The 23,974-nt window shown below is 52.7% G+C and overlaps 1 protein-coding gene and 1 long non-coding RNA gene across 4 annotated transcripts in view; one reads left to right on the top strand and one right to left on the bottom strand.

The window, feature by feature from the left end:
- ADPRM (ADP-ribose/CDP-alcohol diphosphatase, manganese dependent) overlaps positions 1-23,974 on the bottom strand; it is a 143,163-nt gene that overhangs the window by 77,207 nt on the left and 41,982 nt on the right. The window lies entirely within an intron of this gene.
- Positions 9,179-11,739, top strand: LOC128313513 (uncharacterized). Its single transcript, XR_008294342.1, has 3 exons — positions 9,179-9,398; positions 9,839-9,939; positions 10,552-11,739. It is a non-coding gene; the product is annotated as an uncharacterized LOC128313513 (long non-coding RNA).

The raw sequence follows: 23,974 nt of genomic DNA, 5'->3' as shown, positions 1-23,974 counted from the left end.
CAAAAAATAAAAATAAATAAAAACTTAGAAAGAAAGAAAGAAAGAAAGAAAGAAAGAAAGAAAGAAAGAAAGAAAGAAAGAAAGAAAGGAAATTAAGAACCAGAAAGACAAAGTAACCTGCTCAAGGTCAAAGATGAGTTAACGGCAAAGCCAGCACCAAAACCTCCCCGGTTCAAGTTCAGTGAGGCCCCCTCATGATGTGCACCTCATAGGTATGGCTGACCCACACACCTGTCTGTAGCTCGAGCCACCTGAGGAGCTCCAAAAACATCCCAGTGCCCAGCTCCCACGTCCAGGAACCGATTTAACCAGCGTGGGGGTAATACCTGGGCATCGGTACTTCATAAAACTCTGCAGACAAGGCTCAGGTGCAGCCAGGGTTGAAAACCATGGTGCTGGAGAAATCGAACAGAAGGAGATAAAGGAATGACACTCAGTCTCAGAAAGCTTTATCGCCACTAAAAGACCACATACACCAGGGACTGTCTTAAGCATCACGGAGGTGGAATCCAGAACCGCCCTCCTGAGACCCATCCCTCAGTACACATGGACACATCCAGACGCACACGGACCTCTGCCTAAGACACACATGCAAAGTCACATCCAGACACACACCCAGACACACACACACACACGTATGACACGTCGACGATAACATAAAGGGTACATTATGCTTTTCTGTATTAGGACTGGCCCTCTTTTGTAAATAATTCATACCCACACCTCAACGGGGGACTACTGGGTTCCTACCACTCCAGGATTATAGGACCCGCCCCCCCCCCCCCCCCCCCCACCGCCTGCTGCATCTACTGGATGCTCTTCGTCACCCACGTCAGAGAGCAGAAGTCGGGAAAGTCTCCCAAGCCCTGGCCCATTCCCCGCTTTCTCCCATCTGGGGACTACAGCATCCAGAGAGGTCTCGGGTCAGTCCGTCCATACCACCCAGGAACAGGTTGCTGAGTCAGCAGGGTTAGCTGTGGGTTTGAGGTCAGTCTCGTCTCTACACCCAGGGCCGGGAGACAGCACCCCCAACACGGCTTCAGATCCTCTGGGCACCAGGGCAGAGCAGTCGTTCATTCATCCAGCTAATATTTATTAAGCACTTGCTATGTGCCAGGCTCTGGACAGTGAACCAAACACACAAAATCCCTGGCCTCGGGAAGGTTCCATTCTAGTTGGATGGGCAGACGGGGGCGGGGGGAGGGGAAGATAAAAAACAATACATGTGCACATTAGCAAGGAATTGAGGCTAAGAAATAAAGTAAGAAAAGGACAGGTTGGGGGCGCCTGGGTGGCTCAGTCAGTGAAGCGTCCAACTCTTGATTTTGGCTCAGGTCATGATCTCACAGTTTGTGAGAAAGAGCCCCACGTCGGGCTCTGTGCTGATGGTGTGGAACCTGCTTGGGATTCTCTGTCTCTCCCTCTCTCTCTGCCCCTCCCCTGCTCATGCTCACTCTCTCTCTCTCTCTCTCTCTCTCTCTCTCTCTCTCTCTCCCCATCTCTTTCTCTAAAAATAAAAAAATAAACATTTAAGAAACAAAAAGAAAAGGCAAATCCACAGAGACAGAAAGTGGACTGTCGGCTGCCAGGGGAGGGGGGAACGGAGAGTAAACTCTTCGTGGGTACAGGGCCTCTGGGCAGTGAAGACAATGTTTTGAATGGACGCAGTGTTACGGCCTTATAGGCAAATGCAGGCCTGGCCTTCTGGGCCCAACAGTGAGTCCCTGACTCCTGGGCGGTGAGGAGTTCCCGCCCACGGGCCTGGAGCTGATGGTCAACATCCGGTTCAACTGACCTTTCAAGAAAGCTGGGAAACCAACACAACACAGCCCATCAAGCGCAAAGACGGAAGGGTAAAGATGGCCAGGACACTGAAGAATCCAAGAACTTTTCTTTCTAAGAGGAAAGGCTGTAAGAACTATGAAGTTTAGGGGTGCCTACGTGGCTCAGTCATTTGAGCTTCCAACTTCGACTCAGGTCATGATCTCACGGTTCGTGGGTTTGAGCCCCACGTCGGGCTCTGTGCTGCCAGCTCGGAGCCTGGAGCCTGCTTCGGATTCTGTGTCTCCCTCTCTCTGCCCCTCCCCAGCCCACATTCTTTTTCTCTCAAAAATAAATAAACATTAAAAAAAAAAAAAAAAAAGAAATATGAGGTTTAGCCAGACAAGTAGAAGACAGAGGGATGTCTTCTATCATCCAAACACTGGAATGAAACCAGATTAGCTCTGTGTGGACCTAGATAACAGAATTAGGACAAATGGACGGAAATGTAAAAGTGGAGGTTTTATTAGATATGAAGAAAAACATTCTAAGAACTTACGATGTGGGGGCGGGGAGGCAGCTAGCCCGTACGAGTGGCTTTGTCAGGAGAAAACATAAGGGGGTCCCCTTGGGACGAGACCCTTCACACAAGCCCACTCTGAGGCTGGCACAGCCTGGAACTGGGGCCCAGGCCTAGGGAGCTGTGCCCTCGCCTGTGAGTCGGCCACAATATGCATGACACGGCTGGGCGCCCTGTGTGTTAGCATGACGGGCTGCTCCTGGACAAGCAGTGGGTCCAGAATGTTCCAGTCACTATGGCTGTGTAACAAGCCACTCCAAAGCTTAGTGGCTTAAAAACCATAACGTTGGGTGCCTGGGTGGCTCAGTCTGTTAAGCATCAGACTTCGGCTCAGGTCATGATCTCACGGTTTGTGGGTTCGAGCCCCGCGTCGGGCCCTGTGCTGACAGCTCAGAGCCTGCTTGGGATTCTGTGTCTCCCTCTCTCTCTGCCCCTCCCCCGCTCATGCTCTGTCTCTCTCTCTCAAATTAATAAACATTAAAAAAAATTTTTTTAAAAACGCGTAACATCATTTATTTTGCTCACAGACGTGCAAAACGGGGCAGGGCTCAGCAGAGATAACCTGTGTGTACCCCACTCTGTGTCGGATGGGGCGGACTGGAGACTGAGGGCTGGGACCCAAGCTGGGGCCACCCCAACACACGGCCTGTTCACGTGGCCCGGCCTTCCTCACAGCGTGGCCGCTGCGTTCCAAAGCCACGCGGCCCAAGACAGAAAGCAGCAGGTGTCTCGCCTTTGAGGACCGGTGTCCGAGGTAACTTTGTGCCGCTCCCCCCTCCACCTAGTCCTCGATGCAGTTCCCCCTTGAAGGAGGGGGGATGGACCCCCGCCTCCTCACTGGGGGCCTGGCAAGGTTTTAGAAGCACATGCGGAACTCTGACGAGCGTCGTGGCCTTTTTTGGGGGGGAAATACAATCTGACACGTGGGAAGAGGCGACGTGAGTGTCTGTCCGGCAGGAGCCCAAGGACACACACAAAGAGGCAGATATGCTCACACTGTCCCACAAAGCCAGGAGCCCGGGAGACCCACAGGCCGACACCCCATCTTTCCGCAGGTCAGCACCGCAGGAGGCAGAGCCCCAGTGAGCCCTCAGTGACGAGAGGCCTCTTCTGTCCTATGCAGACGCGGGCTTTGAGTCTCTAGCGATCCCCTGACACACACCGCAAGTTCAAACCCCCAAGCAGGGACGCTTTGCAGGAACACATGACAGATGTGCCCTGACATCTCTGTAACTGTCCCAGAAGTGTGGACTTTCGGGGTGAGCCCGCGCTGGACCAAAGCCAGTTCCGCTGCTGTGTGTCTTTGGGAAAATTCCCGGACGACTCTGAGCCTCAGGTTCCCTAGCCTGGTACAGGTGGAAGGTATGGAGCTGCCGTGGGGAGTATGTGACACCCGGAGCCCAGCTTCAGAGCCCAGCCCCGCGTGCTGCTGAGGACGGTGCTGGCAGAGGGCCTCCCACGGAGAGGGAGGCCGCACCACGTGGCTGGCACGTGGCCGTCTCGCTGGCCCTCTCTGGGTACAGCCATGGGGACGCCTTGCCACCCCCACGATGGCCGGGCCACGCGTGTACCACACCCACAGCGCAGCTCGCCCAGATGCAGCATCCCTGGATGCAGAGCCCTCCTTTCCAGAAGGTCACCTTCCCCGCAGCTGAGCTAAGGGGAGCGGCTGAGTCTAACGGGATTAGGTTAATGAGGTCGTGGCTGGGTGGCCTGCCCGTGTCTTAGATGGTTGCATTTTCCAGCTGGTGATTAAGAGGCAGACCCTGCAGGACTCGGGCTCATTACCGTGTAACTGAATCTCCTCCCAGATGCCAGCTGAGGCACGGAGAGGTTAAGTACATCTCCCAAGGCCACGAAGGCTGGCAGGGCTCCTCGGGGACAGTTCCGGGATGCTGGAAAGTGGCAGGCACCCTGGGGACAGCACCTGAGCCCAGAGTTCTTTCCGTCCACGGATGGCGGCTGAGGACTGCAGGGGGGGGGGGCGCTGTCCCCTTGTCCTCAGCATCCGCCCAGCACTGCCCGCAGGCCTCAAGCCCAAAACATGGGCTTGGGGGCCTCACTGAGAGGAGTGACAGCAAGAACCTTGGAGGTGGGGTGGCCGGGCCAGGGTCCTTCAGCTGAGCTGCTCGGGAGGCTGGAAGGGATCAGGAGGCAGTGCAATGAAGCGGCCAAGTGCACGGCTCTATACCCAGCCTCTACCATTTACTGGCTCGGCGCCCATGGGCAACGTACTACCCTCTCTGGGCGTCAGCTTTCTCATCTGTACAGCGGCGATAACGACATCAACTATCTCATAGGTTTACAGGAAACATTTAAATGTTTAAATGTTTATTTATTTTTGAGCGAGAGAGAAAAAGTGAGAGAGAGAGAGAGAGAGAGAGAGCAAGCACGCATGCGTGACTGGGGGAGGAGCAGAGAGAGGAGGACAGAGGATCCCAAGTGGGCTCTCCACTACCAGCACAGAGCCTGATGCGGGGCTGGAACTCACTAACCCTGAGATCATGACCTGAGCTGAAGTCGGACGCCTGACCGACTGAGCCACCCAGGGGCCCCTTCACTTTTAAGTCTTCAATTTTAGCCGTTGGTTCACGATTAAATTTCAGATGGATTAAAGAACTGAGTTTTAAAAAAGAATCTAAGAATTAAAAGATAGGAGGATGTGAGCTCGCGGTCAAAATTTAAGACTCTGTGAGTCAAAAACACTATAAATAAACGGTAACATTCAATGTTACATATTCTGTATGACGCATAGAAGAGATGTGAATATACCACAGTCTGCATTCATTCTGATATACACAGGATTAATGACCCTACATTATAAATAAAGTTCAAAAACAGATACTAAAAGACCACTGTCCCAGGGGAGGAAAAATAAAAAACAAAGTGCATGAATTCCAAAGGAGATACACAAAAGAAGAAAGGCGAGCAGTTGGCAAACTGTAAAATGTCTATTTTTTTAGTAACCAAAAAAAAAAAAAAAAAAAAGCAAAATAAAACAACTACAAGGTACCTTTGCATTGACAAAAATTGGTTTTAAATAGTAATATCCGCTTATGAGGAGAATGTACAGAACCTGTTTCTGCAGATGGGAATTTATGTGGTTATTATCTTTAAAAAAATTTTTTTTTAATGTTTATTTTTGACAGAGAGAGAGAGAGAGAGAGAGAGAGAGAGAGAGAGAGAGCATGAGCGGGGGAGGGGCAGAGAGAGAGGGAGACACAGAATCCGAAGCAGGCTCCAGGCTCTGAGCCGTCAGCCCAGAGCCCGATGAGGGGCTTGAACTCATGAACTGCGAGATCATGACCTGAGCCGAAGTCGGATGCTCAGCCGACTGAGCCACCCAGGCGCCCCTGTAGTTATCTTTTTGAAGGCGAATTTGGTGTTAAAACCTGGCACATTTTTAGCCCAAACATTCCACTTCCAGAAATTTTATCCAGGAAAAAAACCATAAATGTGTACAAAATGTATCATCAAGATGACTTACAGAGCAGGACGCTGTTGGTTTCGTTAATGATGCCATATGCATTAAAGTAAACACGGGGGAGACTGTTAGAGGGACACATAGACAGCATTTTCTTTGTCTTTCTTTCTTTCTTTTAAATTTATTTTTGAGACAGAGAGAGAGAGAGAGAGAGAGAGAGAGAGAGCACGCGTGAGGGTGGGAGGGGAAAGGGGGCAGAGAGAGAGGGAATCCCAAGCAGGCTCCATGCTGTCAGCACAGAGCCTGACGTGGGGCTCGAACTCAGAAACCACAAGATCATGACCTGAGCCAAAGTTGGACGCTTAACCGACTGAGCCTCCCAGGCGCCCTGACAGTATTTTCCAAACTGGCCACCTTCCCCAAGTCCAAGGGGTTCCCTGAGCAGATTCAGCAGCTGCCCGTGGCAGGGGTGTGGGGGACCAGTAGCATGGGAGAAAACCAGGGGCCAGGATCAGGAAAGACTGGAAGCTTCCAGTCCTGTTTCAACGAGTCCTGTTCCACCATTAGGATGGTGGGGGCCCGTGACGGAGCGCATGTGCGAGGATGCTCATGAAAATGCTAGCTCTTGTGTGTGCTGGCATATCGAGTTACAGGTTTGGAGTTCTAGCTTTTTTGCTTCTTCTCCCAGAAAGTGCTTTGATAGATTACTGAGACCCCCCTGCATCTCTTTCGGAGGAGGGAGGGTCTCTGACACTGACCCACATTCCCTTTTAAGATGTCCCGGCAGTCTAGACGGAGCCAGGCTTCACCTTTGGCCTACTTGGCAGGTCGGATTTATCTCATCTACAAATGCGAGGCATTTAGGAGATAACGGATCGATGTCAAGATTTGGGGATCGTTAAATCCAGCGAATGAACGGTCTCCCGGGAGCTGATGGGAAGATGCTGTATTATCTATCGCTGGGAAACCAGCATCTCACAAGCCCCGAGGACAAGTAGCTCGGAAATGGGGAGGAGAGGAGATTGCCTGATACGCCAGCCATTCCTCCTGTCTCTTTTGATAGAAGGGCTGCTGCTTACTATGGGGTGTCCTTGCTCTTTCGACGGGAGAGGGCAGGACAGCAGAGGGAGCTTGGAATGCGAAAAAGGGCTCGGCCTTTATAAAATGACCTCAGATTTATCTCTTTTGAGCTGTGCTTGAGGCTACATTATCCATTGGGCAGCCATCAAAGGTCCATGAAATCTCCAGCGTCCTTTTCAGCCCGGGGACACCAGAGCTACCGACGGAGTGTGTTTTGCGAGGGACTAGGGGGCTGAAACGGTGCAGATCGACGTGTCCAGGTCGACTGGGGGGCTCTCCCACAGAATGTAGAGGCTGGACGTGTTCTCTATCTCTGCTGTCCTCTACAGCAGCCACCAGCCGCACGTAGGGAGTGAGCCGTTTGAAATGCGGCTCGAGGGGAAATCCGTGGGTCTGGATGTTGTTTAATATCAACCAATCTATATTTAAATAGCCAGGTGTAGCTAGTGGCTCCCTTATTGGGTGGCTCGGCCTGGCGGTTCAGAGCGCAGAGTCTGGCTTCGTACGGCCTGGGTCTGAACTGCAGCTACCCTCACGCCGATACTGGACGAGTTGCTGAACCTCACGTTACTTCTCTGGACAGTGGGGTGATGCCAGGACCCAAGCCTCTCCCGAGAATTACCTGAGCTGCTCTGTCTGTTATTTATGTGCGTGGCATCCACTGTCCTCTCTCTTCCACCCCACTCTGTCCTCCAGAAGCAAGATCCCCACGGACACATCAAGGACCCCCTTGTCTTGCCCCCTGGCTTCCAGCTGGGTTCAGGCACCGGGAAGTGCCGACAGGAAGCTGGAGGGCAGGGGGAGAGAGAGGTAGCTTCCTCCCTGCCTGGTCGCCATGCCGGGTCCCTCTGCTGGAGGCCGGGGCCCAGCCCTCCGGGCGGCTCTCCCAGCACCACCCTCTCCGGCTTCTAGTTTCGGGGCCCTCTCCTTGCCCTTCCTTGTCCTGTTGCTTCCCCAACGACATCGCCTCTCACTGGCTTCTCTTGCTGTGGCCCGCATCTTGGTGAAGGTCTTTACAATCTTTACTAAGGTCTCTTCGGTAGCTCCACTTGAGGGTGTTTTCCATTTCCTGTCAGAGCCTGACAGGCAGGGTTAATGCTATTCCCGTCCTCATCACTCCACCACCCTCCATTATGACCACAGGACATTGTGCAGCTGTGTCCTAGGCTCGTCAGCCCCACTGGCTTCGTCTTTCTGACCAACCCCTAAGTCTTTTGTTGTTTTTTTTTTTTTTATTTTTTTAACGTTTATTTATTATCGAGAGACGGAGAGAGACAGAGCATGAGCAGGGGCGGGGCAGAGAGAGAGGGAGGCACAGAATCTGAAGGAGGCTCCAGGCGCTGAGCTGTCAGCACAGAGCCCAACGCGGGGCTCGAACTCACAAACCGAGCGAGATGGTGACCTGAGCCGAAGTCGGACGCTCAACCGACAGAGCCCCCCCGGGGCGCCCCTGACCGACCCCTAAGCCTTATTCACTGACCTCAGCTGGCTGGTTGGGGTCTTTAGAAGTGGGAAGATGATCATCAGAAAACAGGTGTTTTCCCCACCAGAATCCCTACCCCCAGGGGACTGCCGGATACACTTTGTTAGCAAGCCCATGCCAGAGAAGATTCTAGTTGCTGCTTTTCTGTGCTTCGCGTGAGAACAGTGAAAGCTTGAATCCGTTACCCGTGGCCCAGTGAGACCAGCACTCCCCCCGCCCCCCACACCAGCCTGCGCCCTGGTCACGCCCCTAATCACGGGCCATCGCCGAGGACTACTGGCATTCACTCTGTGTCCCTAAGGAAGAAACACAGCCGTGCCTCTGCCCACGTCAGGCCTCACTGGCTGGAGAGCTGGCCAAGGTCGGGAGCTGGCTGCTAGGTGCTCAGGGTGAGGACCAGGCGTGGGCATGACGGAGAAGACGGGACAACAGCTTCGAGCCCAGAGGGGTGGGTCCATTGTGCCAGTGAGCACTTCCTGCTTGCGAGGGGCCCGGAGCGTCTGGGAGGGTTCGTGCGTGCAAGTGGGAGAAGAAGTGAACCCAGGTCGATATAAGGAGAAAAAAGTAATTAATTGGGAGGCTATCGCGTGGGTGCCACAACGGCCACAAACACTCGAGAGTCAGGTTCTGGGAAATGGGCGGCTAAAAGGCAGGCCCGACCAAAATCATGCCAAAGAGCCGGTCGTGTGGCTTCTGTCCCCCACATACTGGGCTCCCAGCTGGCCTCCTGCAGGTGCCATCGCCTACATGCATTCTGCCCCCTCCCTGCTTCTCTGGGTCACCAGCTCCTGATTCAGAGTCCCAGGTGGGTGGGACTGGTTGGTTGAATCAAAGCCACTTGCCACGTCCTTGCTGCCAGGGGGCTGGGAGGACAGTTGAGACCTTGCAGCTTCTGTGGGCTTTGTCTCCCACCAGGACACTATGGCAGGGGGCCCCCCAAACATAGGGGTGAGATCCTGGACAGCCATTACCACAGGGTGAGACTGCCTGTAGCCTGGAGGAACCGCGAGCCTGCAGACCGGCCAATGTCAAATACTGACTTTATCGTGCGTAAGAACCAACCGGGGCAGGTAAGCAAACTTGCACATTCGCCACTCTTTAAAGACCTGGACCCCATCCGCCGATGATGGGGTCTGGAAATACACATGACACTGAGGCAGGTGGTCCCCAAACTCGCAAAGACACCCAAGCAGATGCCAGTACCTTGCCCAAGTTGCTCTGAGGGCACAGAGGAGGCTTGGATCTAACCCACAGGGAAAAACGGAGTCTTGAAGAATGAGGTGGGGTGGGGAGGTGAGGAGGAGGAGGAGGAGGAGGAGGACAATTCGGGCAGAGGGTATGGGATGAGCCCAAAGCACTGCAGTGAGGCCCAGCATGGAGGCATAAAGGAACTCAAAGAAACCGAGACTGACAGGAAGCCAGTACAGGGTGAGGCCTGGGGGGTGGGCAGGGTCTGGGTTAGCCAGCAGCCGTCCAAGCCAATCCAAGGGGGTCCTGCTTTCTCTTTCAGCCAGTGTTTTCAAACAGATCACGGCTCACTCCTGGGTCATGCAATCAGTTTAGCGGGTCATGGCCAGAAGTTTTAAAACGTGATGTAGAAGAGAAACTCAGGTTAAGTATCAATTCTTGGAAACCCTGCTTCACTTACAGAAATAAGTGTGTTCTAAAATCAATTGCGATGTAAAATAAAAAATTTTTTAAAAGTTCATTTATTTTGAGAGACAGAGAGCGAAAGCATGAGGAGGGGAGGGGCGGGGGGGTGGGAGGTGGTGTGTAGAGAGAATCCCAAGCAGGCTCCGAGCTGTCAGCACAGAGCCCGATGTGGAGCTCAAACCCACAAACCATGAGATCATGACCTGAGCTGAAATCAAGAGTCAGATGCTTAAGCGACTGAGCCACCCAGGCGTCCCAGTGAAATAAATGTCTTACTGTAGGTCAAGGTACAGAAGTTTAAAATCCACGGTCGTGGGCAGAAACGTGGTTTGAAGCTTTTTAAAAAGAATGGTATGATCGGGGCGCCCGGGAGGCTCAGCTGGCTGAACATTCGACTCTTGATTCTGGCTCAGGTCATGATCCCAGGGTCGTGGGATCGAGCCCCAGGTCAGGTTCCACACTGAGTGCGGAGCCTGCTTGGGATTCTCTGTCTCTGCCCTTCCCCACTTGCCCTTTCTCTCTCTCTCTCTCACTCTAAAATAAAAAATAAAAAGAATGCTATATGATTAGATATGCAGTATCGTCAAAGACCCCCCTGCTGCTGGTTGCATGTGGACAAGAGCGGAGGAGAGACCCTTCGGGACAAGCCTGAGGCCCATCTACAGGAGAGATGCTAAGGGCCCAAACCTCAGCGGTGCTCACCGGAACAGAGAGAAGTTCTAGGCAAGATCAGGAAAGCCAGCGCCGGCTGGAGGCCTGACCAAGAAGAGGACAGGCTCCCCGTCGCCGGCTGGGTGAGTAGGAGGACGATGGCGCCATCACCCGAGCTGGGGGACAGCGGGGAGATGCCGATTTGGCTCTCAGCGGAAGCAGACCAGGTGCAGAAAATGAGCTAAGGGCCGGACGCTCTGATCAGGGGGGCCTGCGGAACCTGACGGGGGTTAGCCTGAGACGTGAGCCACCTGCCCTAAGCTAAGCCATCGGACACTGTCCCCGGGATCGCGGCTGCGGGCAGAGGCACGCAGGACCGTTCACTCTGCAGGGCCGCCCCGGACAGAGTCGCGTTCCTGCTCTGGAGGGCCCTTTCAGAGGGCTGGTCCTGCGGTTTCCGGCTAAATCAGTGAGCTCCCTGTCCCTGTCCTTTTTGGTTAGGCTAGCCAAAGCCGTTTTCGGTCGCTTACCACCAAAGAGCGCTCTGACTGATAAATGGCACCCACTCTGCGGGTCTCCCAATGTCCGCGGCATTCAGGCGCCACCGTCTCAAAGGCGTTGCAAACTGCGAAGTCCCGATCAGATGTAAAGAACATCTCCCTGAGCCCTTCGTCTCCACTGGTGTCAGGCTGCCCCCCGTCCCTCCACCTGCTGGGAACCTGGGGCTCAGCTTGGCGCTAGGGCAAGCAGGAAAGGTTGGAGAGGAGATTCGGAATGGTCCCGAACCGCCCCCACGCAGAGCGATCCACCGGAACCGTCTGCATTCCGAGCTACCACCGCCCTTTACAGACGGGACAGAGAGGCTGTGACGGTCAGGAGAAAGGGGGAGGAGGGGGACCAGGCACAGGGACGGAAGCTGCCACCTCGGCCGAGTAGAGTCAGGGCTCATAAACAGGTACCGGGGGTCTTTTCTCAGAGCCCTCTCCGGCCCCGCCGGGGACTGTGTTAATTGGCTCCTCTGTGCTCCCACCGCCCCTGGGCTTCCCGAGGGTCCTGGCTTTACTGTCTCCTCCAGGCAAGCACAGTGTATTCACTGTGTCCTCCATAGGGTGCAGGAACCAAGTGAACAAGCGAATGAGGGATCCTGGGATCCTTCCTCCTGCCCAGCGGTGGCTCCAGTGTCCCTCTCCCACCGAAGCACCAGACCCAAATGCTGAGTACGCACAGCACTGCGTGGCCTGGTGACCCCAGAATCTGCCTTCCTGGTCCCTTCCCTCGGGGCTGTGGGCAGGGCTCCTGTTTACTTGGTGGATAAGCAGAAGCCAGGTCTGGTCCGGGTGAGGGAGGCGAGCACAGTTTGGTCACGAATCACACAGCAGTGGAAAATCCCCAGCCCGGCCCCCAGCTTGCCCGGGGCCTCGGTGCCTGGCTGGCAGGTGCAGGAAAGCCCGAGACCAGGAGCTCTGAGCAGAAACCCCCTTATCCAGCTGCAGCCTGGAGGCCCCGTGCGCCAAGCGGTCTGTGCCCAGAAGCCCCCTTCGCCTCCGGCCCTGCCTCTTTAACATCCGGCAGGGCAGGGCAGGGGGCCGGCGGGGGGCGGGGGGGTAGGCACAGGCCTGGGGTATCCCACCCCCACGCAGTCCACCAGGCCCCTTCAAGGGTCTGGACAGAGGTCAGCAAACGTTTCCTGTCGGAAGGCCAGATAGCAAATGTTTCAGATTTCGAGAACCAGAACTACTCAACTTTGCTATTCTAGCAAGAAAGCAGCTTACACAGCAAGCCGAAGAATGGGCTGGGCCATGTCCCAACAGGTCTTTAGGTATAAAAACAGTTGGTGAGGGGGCGCCTGGGTGGCTCAGTCGGTTAAGCATCTGACTTCGGCTCAGGTCACAATCTGGAGGTTTGTGAGTTTGAGCCCCGTGTCGGGGTCTGAACTCTCTTTCCCTCTCTCTCTCTGCCCCTCTCTCACTTGAGCTCTCGATTTCTCTCAAAAATAAAAATCAAAATAAGTTAGTGGGCTGCAAAGTAGGGTTAGTGGACCTGCCAAGTCTCCCACAGAGTCCGCCCCCAACCCCCACCCCCAGGGCAGCGTCTAGAGCAGTGGTTCCCAACCCAGGTGATGGTGTTCTCCACGGGACACGTGGCAATGTCTGGAGACAGTGCATGTGAGAGCCCCCTCTCCCCCGCAACAACAAAGAATCATCCAGCCTAAAATATCAACAGTGCCCAGGTTGAGAAGTTCTGCTTTATTGCAGTAGGTTTCAGAGTGTGGCCGTTATCACCTGGGAAGCCATTAGACTCGAACTTTTTCAGCCCCTCCCCTGTCCCTACTGGATCAGCACCTGGGGATGGGGCCTAGCATCTGTATTTTAAGTCTTTTTTTAACGTTTATTAATTTTTGAGAGACAGAATAGAGACAGAGCACGAGCAGGGGAGGGGCAGAGAGAGAGGGAGACACAGAATCGGAAGCAGGCTCCAGGCTCTGAGCTGTCAGCACAGCTCCCTTCAGTGGTTTCTCCACCCCTTCCCCACCTTAACTCCCGTAATTCCTCCTTTTAGAGGAAGATCAGCCCAACTGAGACCAACAATTATACCAAGTTGCAAATAAACACAACCCAGGGAGGTGAGAATTCCTGAGTCTTTCCTCTGCAAGACCCCTGGCTGGGGAATGGGGGCGTGGGGAGGTAGCTGGAGGCAAAGACAACCCTCCTTGCCTTGTCCCCCACCCCCTCCACTCATACTCTAAACTAACACAATATGTATTACTTGGATATTCCCCAGGGGAAATTTTCCTCCCGGCCATACTTTCTGCGGGATTCCAAGAGTGAGCCAGAGATTTTGCTCTTTGCGATTTAATTACAACGTGTTTGCTCCATGGTTAAGAAAGTGGCTTCACTGGGGTGTTTGTGTGGCTCAGTCGGTTGACTGAAGTCGAAGTCGAAGTCGGTTGACTTCGGCTCAGGTCATGATCTCGTGGTTCCTGAGTTCAAGCCCCGCGTCGGGCTCTGTGATGACAGCTCAGAGCTGGAGCCTGCTTTGGATTCTGTGCCTCCCTCCCTCCCTTCTGCCCCTCCCCTGCTTATGCTGTCTCTCTCTCAAACATAAATAAACATTAAAAAAATTGGAAAAAAAAAAACGGTTTCACCACTGTTCACACCTCTTAAAAGGCCCTTTGCTGGACTTTTGAAGGATCCCCTGGTGGGGCTGCCCAGCCCAGGGCAGGGGTTGGGGGAGGTGAGGAGGCCCCCACTGCTTGGACAAGGTCCATTCGACATTCCCCTCTCACTGGGGCCCAAATGGGGCCAAAAGGGAGGACACACCAGGTGCATCAGAAGAGCCAGCAGCGCAAATGCCATTTGCATTCTGGGTGGAAGGAAACTGCCTGAGCCTGAGCCGTGCATGGTCTGTTAGCTCTGAGGTGGTGGGACAAACACATAGCTGGCCTCACTGGCCAGCCCCTCGGGAAGAGATGCATAATGTCCTCGGTGCAGCTGACGTATAGGGACGGACAGAGTCAGAAAGGAAGCTACCAGTCCGTGTCCCCAAACAGATCATTCTGGGATGAGTTTCTTTGCCCAAGGTGACTCACCTGCCCTCACCCAGCCGCGCCCAGCCGCGCCCAGCCACAAACTTGCCAGTCTCTTAGGTGGGTCCCGGAGTGCCACTATCGGGAAACACAACACATCAGGTCAGGTCAGTCCCATGTTCCAAGTCCCAGCTTCAGCCCTGGTGCCCGGGGCCGGGGGGGCACATTCTCTGGCTGGGGTCTGGGAGTAATCTGGGGGCAGCCAGTGGGGCTGATAGAAGAGATGGACAAACCCTTGACTTGTCAAAGCCCTCAATGCCGTTCACAGCAGACATGTGCTTGGGGACGTCGGTCACTTCCCTGACCGCCACTCTCCTCATCTGTAAAACGGGACGTTGCTCTGTACTGGACTGCAAGGCTGCCAAATGTCTCCCACATGTGACGACACCCTACGGGCCACCCCCCCGCGCTCCACCTGCCTGCATCACAGACTGCCTGGCGATTCCTCCCGTGTGCTTGTATTTCATGGGATATTCACAACGCCCTTTAGCTTTCCCGTGAGTATTTTATTTTTTTAAATTTTTTCTTTAAAGTTTATTTATTTATTTTGAGAGAGAGAGAGAGAGAGAGAGAGAGAGAGAGCACACAAGCAGGGGAGGGACAGAATCCCAGGCAGACTCTGCCCTGTCAATGCAGAGCCCGATGCACGACCATGAGATCATGACCTGAGCCGAGATCAAGAGTCAGACGCTTAACTGACTGAGCCCCCCAGGTGCCCCAAGATCTGTGTGTTAAGCTCCACACTGCTGCAGGGCATGTTGGATTCCTGTGTCAACCACCTTGATATTTCCAGAGACATATACATATTAGTTGCGTGATAAACATACATGGTAGATAGAGGCACAAAATATACCCACTGAGTGAGCGAGTGGGTGGATTTAAATCTTGTAGCTCTTTCTGAGATGGACCCAGGACAGCTCCCTAGGCTCCTGTCTCAGGGCCTCTGCAAGGAACAGCCCCAGTGGGAAGGGCAGAAGCAGATGGCTGTCTCCCAGCGAGGAGGGCCAGCAGGGGGGCCCGCAGCTCCCTGGAGCAAACACGCACAGTGCCCCACAGTGAGCGTGGAAAGACCCTATGTTTCCTCCGCCCTTTGTGTGCCACCACCCCCCCCCCCCCCCCCCAGGGATGCAGGTACCTGTGCAGTTGCTAGGGAACCATCTCTCTGAGCACCTAGGGGAAGGGGCTGTGCTCACCAGGGCTCAGGAGCCTGTGCCTGCTCTCCGCTCCAGGAGTTTGTGGTGGGACCAGATGAGGCCTCCCCTGGACCATCACCTGCACTAACTGAGGGCTTTCTCCCCGCCCTCCCCCCCCCCCCACACACAGTCAGGCTGTCGATCTGGGAAAGTGGGGAAAGTGAGATGCCCGGGATGCCCTGGAAAGAAACGATGGCTGCCGGTCCCTCCGTCGAGGGGAGAGAGAGGGATGGATGGGCACTCCATCCTGTCCGGTGAGGCAAGATGATGATGGCAAGGCCACCAGCTCAGAGACGCTGGGAGACGTTTGGTGGCATTTGTTCATTGGTGTGAAGTCCCCAAGGGAAGCAGAGAAATGCTCTGCTTTTTAGAACCACTGAAATCAGGGGTTCTCAGCCAGGAATATTTGCCTCTCTGCCCTCCCTCGGGGTGGGGGGCGGGCATTTAGCCACCTCTGGGGACATTTTTGATTGTCATGACTAGGAGGTGCTACTAGCATCTAGTGGGTAAAGGCCCAGGACACTACTTAACCATCCTACATCACACAGGACAGCCCCCACCCCAAAGGAAGAACCAATCCAACAACTTCTGCCTACTAGGCTCCTCCTTCTCTTTGTTAATCCCTGCTCATTGTTCGGATCTCCTCTTGTCCAGTAAGCCTTTCCAGGAACCCCAGGCTGGGTCAGTGCCCACCCCACTCCCCTTTTATTCTCTCACCGGCACCCTGCACTCAGCAGGTGTCTTATTCACAGTTCATCCCCAACACCCAGAATGGATAGCCTGATGAGCGCATACGTTCGGTCTCATACGGTTCTTCAAATCTTTTGTTCCTTAGCACAGTTGTCCCAGCATTTTTAAATTTTTTTAAAGTTTATTTAATTTTGAGAGAGAGAGAGAGAGAGAGAGAGAGAGAGAATGAGCAGAGGAGGGGCAGAGAGAGAGGGAGACATAGAATCTGAAGCAGGTTCCAGGCTCCGAGCTGTCGGCACAGAGCCTGACGTGGGGCTCGAACCCACTAACTGTGAGATCATGACCTGAGCCGAAGTCAGACGCTTAACCGACTGAGCCACCCAGGCACCCCTGTCCCAGCTCTTTAGACACATGTCAAACGCCTCAAAGGCGCTTACTGAGACTTAATAAGCATAGGTCCCCTCCCCCCCAGCCCCACCCCTCAGCCCCTAGCCCAAAGTCAAGCATAGGAGTGGACAATCAACAGCAGTTTGCTGCCTGCTTCCTGCCCGGCCTGGACCTCCAGGCCACTTCCGCCAGGAAAAGGAGTGAAGGATTCCTGTGCATCTGCAGAGACTGAGAGCCAGGAGCCTGGACAGGACCCCCAGGGCAGCGAGGAAGGAATTAGCTCCAATCGCATTAACGTGGTTCTCAGGAAATGCTGTTGAATTAGAGGTTACAGCCATGCCAGCTGCCTCTTTTTAATAGGACACTAATGCTCCTTCTGAGTAATTGCTCTATTTGCAATGGTTTCTTAATGTTCAGCTTCTGGAGACCTGAGAGGAAAGCATCTTGTGTTTCCAGTAATCAGCTCTCGGCTGGGCAAGGCAGGAACCGGAGCTGGGGAAAGGCCCTTCCTGGCCACACCAGGGGACCCACAATGCAGACAGCCTGAGGAGGGGGCGGGGGCTGGGTTCCCTGGCCAGCTCGCGCTCCCAGGACTTTGCAGAGGGTCAGCTCTTATAGGCAGAGGCAGGCAGGTCTCTGTGCACAAAAGAGCCTCACTGAGCCTTATTTCTCTAGGGCTCCCTGCATAGTGATGCTGCTTGCTGCCTAAGGCAAGTCCCTGCTAAGTGTTCTAAGGGCGTCCAGCACCTCTCCCAGCATAACATTTATTATGCTTACCATCTTGATTTTAATAGCACTTCCCATCTTGGTTATTAGAGTAATTAAGGTTCATTGGCAGGGAGAAAAAGCAAAGTGTACAGAAGGAAACAGATTGTATTGCCACAGCACTCGATGATCATACCTCTCTAACATATTTTCTATGCAGACGCACACATAAAGATCTGAAAATACCATTTAAAAAAAAAATAGGGCTGATCACACCATCCACCCTGTTTTTTTGTTTGTTTGGTTTTTTTAACAACAGGATGGCCATGCTTCATTATAATTGCTTATACAATTGTCTGCCTTTCCAATGAGTGTCTGCTCCCTGTGGACAGCATCCATCAGGGAGGAAAAATTTTCCTCTACCCCTCAAGATTCTTCTGGCTGGTCTAAGAACTGACGTGAGAACAGATTAACCGAAGAAAATAAAAACGTATTGATGTGCATACAGGGAATCCACATAAACATTAGAGATTCCAAAGACACTCAAAATGAGGTGTATATGTCATTCTGGACTAAAGAGAAGGGAAAGGCAAGAAAGGCTATTCATAGAAAGAATGGAAAAAAATGAATGTTTGGTAAACAAATGTCTGCTGGGCCATCCAGAAACACTGGGACATGGGATTTTGATCAAACCAGCCTTGCTAGGCTCCTCCCTGCAATACCTAGTTCATATTCTACTCTAGTATATTCTATAGCGATAGCACCCTTCCGGGAGCATGTCTTCTATCCAAATTCTTTTAGGCAATTAGGAGGAGGGAGAAAGAAACACCTATTCAGTTTTCTGTTTCTTCAAAATAGCCTTAAAAAATCCACCTGCCAAAAAGATACATTCTGGGAGGGGCAAATTTTGCTCTCTGGCACACCAGACTCCACCAGGCTCACTGGTACTCACTGAGCAGAGAGCTAGCACATGGCAATCACTCCATAAATGTTAGCTGCTGAAACGGTGTGCCAGTCAGGATTCCCTGGGTTGCCAGCAACATAATTAAAGTACCCAATTAAGCACCCAATTACAACCGGCTAAAGAAAAAAAAAAAAAAAAAAGAATGATTTAGCTAAAAAATCTTGGATATTCAAAAATAATTCTAACTTCAAATGAGACTTGATCCAGTAACTCATCCAGGACCTAATCAACCTTGGTCTTTATGTCTCTTTCTCCTGTCTTGTGTGGTGCTAGTGTCATCTTTAGGCTCCTCGTGGTGGCCCAGAAACTCTGGGGACAACATGTCATGGCCTCACACCATCGCCATACAATCCAGGAGAAGAAAGCAAGTCACTTCCAATAACAGTAGCATATGTTTTGGAGGGAGGGGACATTCCTTTCTCTGAGCCCATCCCTGTGGTCAAGGGCATGGGTGGAGCTGGGGGTGGGGTCAATCCTACGCAAGCCCCATGGGGAGACTGGAGAGTAAATGAAATACAGGAAAATCCCAGTGTGGAAAGGGAAGGGAAAGGAAGATATGAAGACCCACTAGAAATGAATGATGGATAGATGGATGGACACATGGGTAGGGGGAAGAATGAATCCGCTCTTGAGGAGAGCATTATGGTTCTCACTCAGAGAAGGGAGTTTGTGAGGCAGATGGGATTCATGGGGAAGACAGGTGCCTGTCCTATCTCGAGAAGTTTTTGGCAGGGAGCTGGGCCATCGTGTCCAGAGGAGGTCCAGCGGCCACCCCGTCACTGAATGAAGTCATTCAGTGCACAGGGCACTTCCTCCTTTTAGGTCTTGGTTTCTCCATTTGTAGAATGAGTTGGGGGCTGGGGATGGGCTAGGTTATGTCTCTTTCAGTTTTCAAATCCTATAGTTGAGTCATTTCAGACATTCTCCTCAAAAGTTAGCTGGCCTCAGCACCCCACTCTGAGGTCAGCCAGCCACCGGGAAAGAGTGAGGGTTAGCTGTGTGGACGGACACTGACCATTACTCGATCACCATGAGCCCCAACTAGTGAAAAGGGAACTTGTAGATGCAGGAAGAGTATTCTCCTCCAGAATTCTCTGGAACTTCGGTGATTTGTATCTGAAATGAAGGACTTTGGCTTGACTCTGAGTCAATAGGAAGCCTCGGAAGGTTTCAGGCAAAGGACTGCCATGACCTGACTCCCATTTCAAGAGTCTCCCCACCAGCTATGTTGAGACTAGAGGAGGTAAGTACCTTCTTACTCCACTGCTCTCGTCCCCTTACTGCTTACTTCCACCTCTCCCCAGGGCAGCTGAGGGGGCCAAGAGTTCTGAGCTTATACCAGTGAATCTAATCGTGAGGATATGAGAGGGGAGACGGTTCCTCTTCTGGCTTGACAGCTTGGGAAATAAGGGATTTTTGTTTGTGAACACCTCATGTCCAGGCGATGATGTAACAGCATACCTAAAGATAGACCTCTGCCTGGATTATTGGCATAGGCTCTCGACGGTCACTGCCGCCAGCAGGATGGGACAGTCTATTCTCAACACAGCAGCCTGAGTGACTCTTTTTTTTTTTTTTTAATGTTTTATTTATTCTTAACAGACAGAGAGAGAGAGAAAGACACAGAGCATGAGCAGGTAAGGGGCTGAGCGAGAGAGGGACACAGAATCCAAAGAGGCTCCAGGCTCCGAGCTATCAGCACAGAGCCTGACGTGGGGCTCAAACTCACAAGCCGTGAGATCATGACCTGAGCTGAAGTGGACGCTTAACCAACTGAGCCACCCAGGCGCCCCCTGAGTGACTCTTAAAATGGAAGTCCAACCACATCAGTCCTTTGCCCCAAACCCTCCTGTGACTTCCGGTCTCATTAAGAGTCAAGCCAAAGTCCTTGCAGTGACGTACAGAAACCATCTGTTTCTCTTGCTCATCATGTTGTCTGTTTTCCCCTCTAGAACGGGGTCTTTTCTCTGTCTTGTTCGCTACACCAGTCTACCTCCAGTGCCTGATACCCAGGAGATGCTCAAAAACTATCTGTTGCCTTCTGCTGAACGCACCCTCTTCTTCTACCCTTCTTTTGGGGTGAGAGGCGGATGACAGTGCCTCTGAGCGTTTGCTGCAGTCCCAGACTGGTATTTCCAAGCAGGGAGCAAGAAGATGCAAAGCGGAAATGAGGAGTTGCCCATCAGATCAACTTTGGGCCAGCTCGTTATTTATGGAATCCATTGATGCAATTTTGGGTACTCTGAGGTCAAATAAACCTTTTGGTTTATTTCATTCTTGTACGACACTACCTAAATTGAGGCAGTCAAGAGTAAACAGAAACAAAATGCAGCTGCTGCAAAGACTTGGGAATTCTGCTTCCTCAGAGATTTGTCTTGGATAAGTTGGTTTCCTTCCACATCAGGGAAGAAACTGGAGCTCTGCCTCCCTGAGCCATCGGGTGTCTGGGTGTGCAAACCCCACACTCGGGGCTGTTTATTTCCTCCAGAGCACTTGGCTTGAAATGAAGTAATGAGGTTGCCCATTGAGTGGAGGTGCCTTGGTTGCAGAAGAAATTCAAACAGGGATCCCTCCCTAGAGGGAGACCGGCAGACCTTCCCACTTCATTGTTCTTAATAATGAAAGCAATTTGGCAGTAGGGAAGTCAGTCTCGGGGGCCTGCCCTGCGGACCGTCTTGGGACAAGTGCCCTCCCCCCGCCCCTCCCCCCCAACAGCCCTCCCGATTGCCCCCCCCCCCCCTGCAGGTTTGGCTCTGGGTGACCTTTCCATCTTCCGTTCCTCAACACCACCCCCCCCCCAAAATCCCAGCTCCGCCAAAGTTGATTGGACAGTGGTGATCAGGTGACCCACGAAGAGCCAATCCTGGGCTGGCAAGCTCCATAGACCAAAGTCTAGGCCAGTAGAGGGAGCTGGACCAGTCAGTTGTGCTCTCTCCGGAATCCACCAGGGTGACGGTGCTGTATCAGTTACCGGACGAGCGCAAAACAAGGAGAGGGAGGTGGGGGTCAAGGAGAGGGAGGTGGGGGTCGGAAGATCGGCAGGGTGACACAGAGAAGAAACAGAGCAGCTGAGTAAGCCAGCGAGGGGCGTGAGAATGAATGGACACTGAAGTAGCTGAACCCACATGAACAATGGGCCGTTACTGCCAAACCCAGCCCCGAAGCTGATGTGGATCCCAGACTCATTTCCATCTCCGGGCTCTGGGAATCCCACCATCCTGGGTCCCGGGTTCAGGAGCCCACCCTGGTCCCGTTCTGGGATTTCTGTCTTCTCTTGGTGCCTGTGCCATTCTCACGATAACCACCCCGCCCCCGGTTTACTTACTTCTTGAGCCTACACAGTGTTTTGTCTCTCTTCCAACCACAAGGGCTAACTCGGTACAATGCCTTCATTAACTTGGCCAGGCATCAATACTAAAGAGTGAAGTGTTTGGGTAGGGAGAACTCGTCATCAAAGGGCTTTCTGATTTCCCAAATGATAAGCAAAGCAACAGCTGCCTAATCGAACGTGGGTTCCCCACCTAGACTTAAAAGCAGCTCCCGTTTATTGAGTGTCTGCCATGGAATGTGCCTTTTCTAAATGCTTTCCATATTTCCACTCATTTAATACTCCCAGCGCCATGGGGTCCTTCTGTTTTCCTATAGCCGCTTTACAGACCAGGAAGTAAAACTAGTATGGGGCTTAGCTGGGATTTGAACCCACAGAGCGCTGTTCCAGAATCTGTGTTCCAGAATCTGTGTTCTGTTCCAGAATCTGTTTTCAGTCTGTCCGTACCAACTGCCCTTTCTAACGTACCCTAAATCTGCATTTGCTGCACACCTCTTTTTTCAGTTAATATATTCTACAGATCCACGGTATGGAAAACAAAGCCAAACGGAGCTTCTCTGATTGGAGATGGGGTGTGGGGTGATGCACCTGGAGTCCCAGCCACCTGATCCCCTTCCGTGCCCCCCACCCCGGACAGTGGTCCCTGGAGAATCGCCCCTCCTCTCCTTCCCCACAGGGAGTGTGGTTTGAAAAATCTCAAGTGTGTCTGTTTGTGGGCAGGGGGAGGGAAGCTAGGGCATGTGGGAGATAGGCTTCCAGAGGGACTCTGCCCTCCACGCACTCTGTAGACAAGTCATGTCACCTCTGAGATTTCAGGGGAAACACCTGTCACTCGTGAGGGGACCCAAGTTTCTGTCCATCCCAGGCTGCTGCTTGGTAGCTGGGTCGGGCTGCTGCCAAAGCCTCTCTAGCCAATGATGTTCTTCCCAGATAGGCTGGACGCAAAGGACGAAAAATCAAGGAAGGAGGGAGCAAGATTTACTCTGCCCCTAGCTGCCAGCTCACCAACTAGGCACAGAAGCTAGGTACTTCCCACGCCAGTCATCAGCTTGAACTCTTGGGATTACTCTTCCCCAAATGTGAAGGGTTACCTCTCTCCCTCACTCCCTCCCCTCCCTCTCCCACTCTCCCTCTCCCTCCCCACCCCCCTCCATCTCCCCACCCAGCCCCCCTGTATGCCTGTGTTTCTCAACCTCCCCTCTTGGTCTGGCTGCTTTCTATCAGGTATTTGGACTTTATCTAACACACGAGTACTGCGCCATCAACCAAGAAATCACTCAAGAATTGTTTGTAGTAACTTCAAATCTCCTTTCTGATAAGTGAATCCTGCTTCTTCCCGTAGACTATGAGGTCTTAAAAATACACTTACACAGAACACAATTCAATTTTTAAGAGCTATAAGGCAGGTTTCCCCACAGAGATCAAAAGCGCCACTTCCCGCAGGTGGCAGGCAGGGCCGTCTCTATTTGTCTGCAGAGATAAGAACGGCCGCCATCCAAGCTGAGCTAATTCCAGAGCACGCCCAGCAGACTTGTGCTGGATGCCTTTTAACAGACTCTGCTGAAATGCATAGTGGTGCTCTCTTGCAGCCCGTGGAAAGCCCTGTGCCCTGGGGCATAGGCACTGAGTGATGGCGTGTCAGGGTCATTTCAAAAAAATGCTCCCCAGGCGGAAACAGGGAGCCAAGTGAGGAAGGGGCGTGGGCAGGAGGACAAAACTATTCAGCAGGAAGGGGCAGTAATGTCTGCGGGCATGTGACACTCCAGCCTCCAGCTCTGCAAAACAACTTCTGACTCACACCCACGACGAAACCGCCCAAGGGATAAAGGGGTTTTTTCCACTCAGGTCTCAACTTTGGGACCAGAAGCAGGTCTTCGCCCCTTAATTCTGTCCTATTTGTCCATAAAGGCCCATAATTACGGCAACGGAAGTCAGGTTGTGGGAGCATTTTCTAGGCCAGCACTGAGCCATGTGTTTGCTCACTGGTTCATCCAACCTATGAACCTTTTATTGCCAAGCCTGCTGTGTGCCAGGCTCTGTTTGGGGGTCCTGGGGATACAATGGTGGGTAAAATATAGAAAGTCTATCCTCTCAAAGGGCTCACGTTCAAGTGGGAAGAGAATTAAAAAATGCACAACTAAATACACAATATAAAGCTATGAGAAGCACTTAGGAGAAAAATAAAGCAGGCTAAATGGGTAGAAAGTGAAGAAGGGTACTATTTCAGACAGAGGAGTACACTCTTTAGGATAGGGTGTCCCCTGATGGTAACCTAAAGGAAGGGAGAGATCAAGCCACAGAGAGAGAACAATCCGTGTGGAAGAAATGCCATTGGGAAAGGGGACCGTGTGCGTGGTATGTGGGAGGGAAGCGGGGAACCCAGTAGGTATGGTGTAGAATGAGCAGAGGGGAGAGAGGCGGGACATGAGCTCAGAGAGGTCACAGGCCTTGTAGGAAGGACACAGACATAGAACTTTCTTCTGGCACCA

Source organism: Acinonyx jubatus, chromosome E1 (assembly GCF_027475565.1).
Source record: "Acinonyx jubatus isolate Ajub_Pintada_27869175 chromosome E1, VMU_Ajub_asm_v1.0, whole genome shotgun sequence".
Lineage (NCBI taxonomy): Eukaryota > Metazoa > Chordata > Mammalia > Carnivora > Felidae > Acinonyx > Acinonyx jubatus.
The sequence above is the reverse complement of the archived record's forward strand: the minus strand, read 5'-3'. Positions and strand labels throughout refer to the sequence as shown.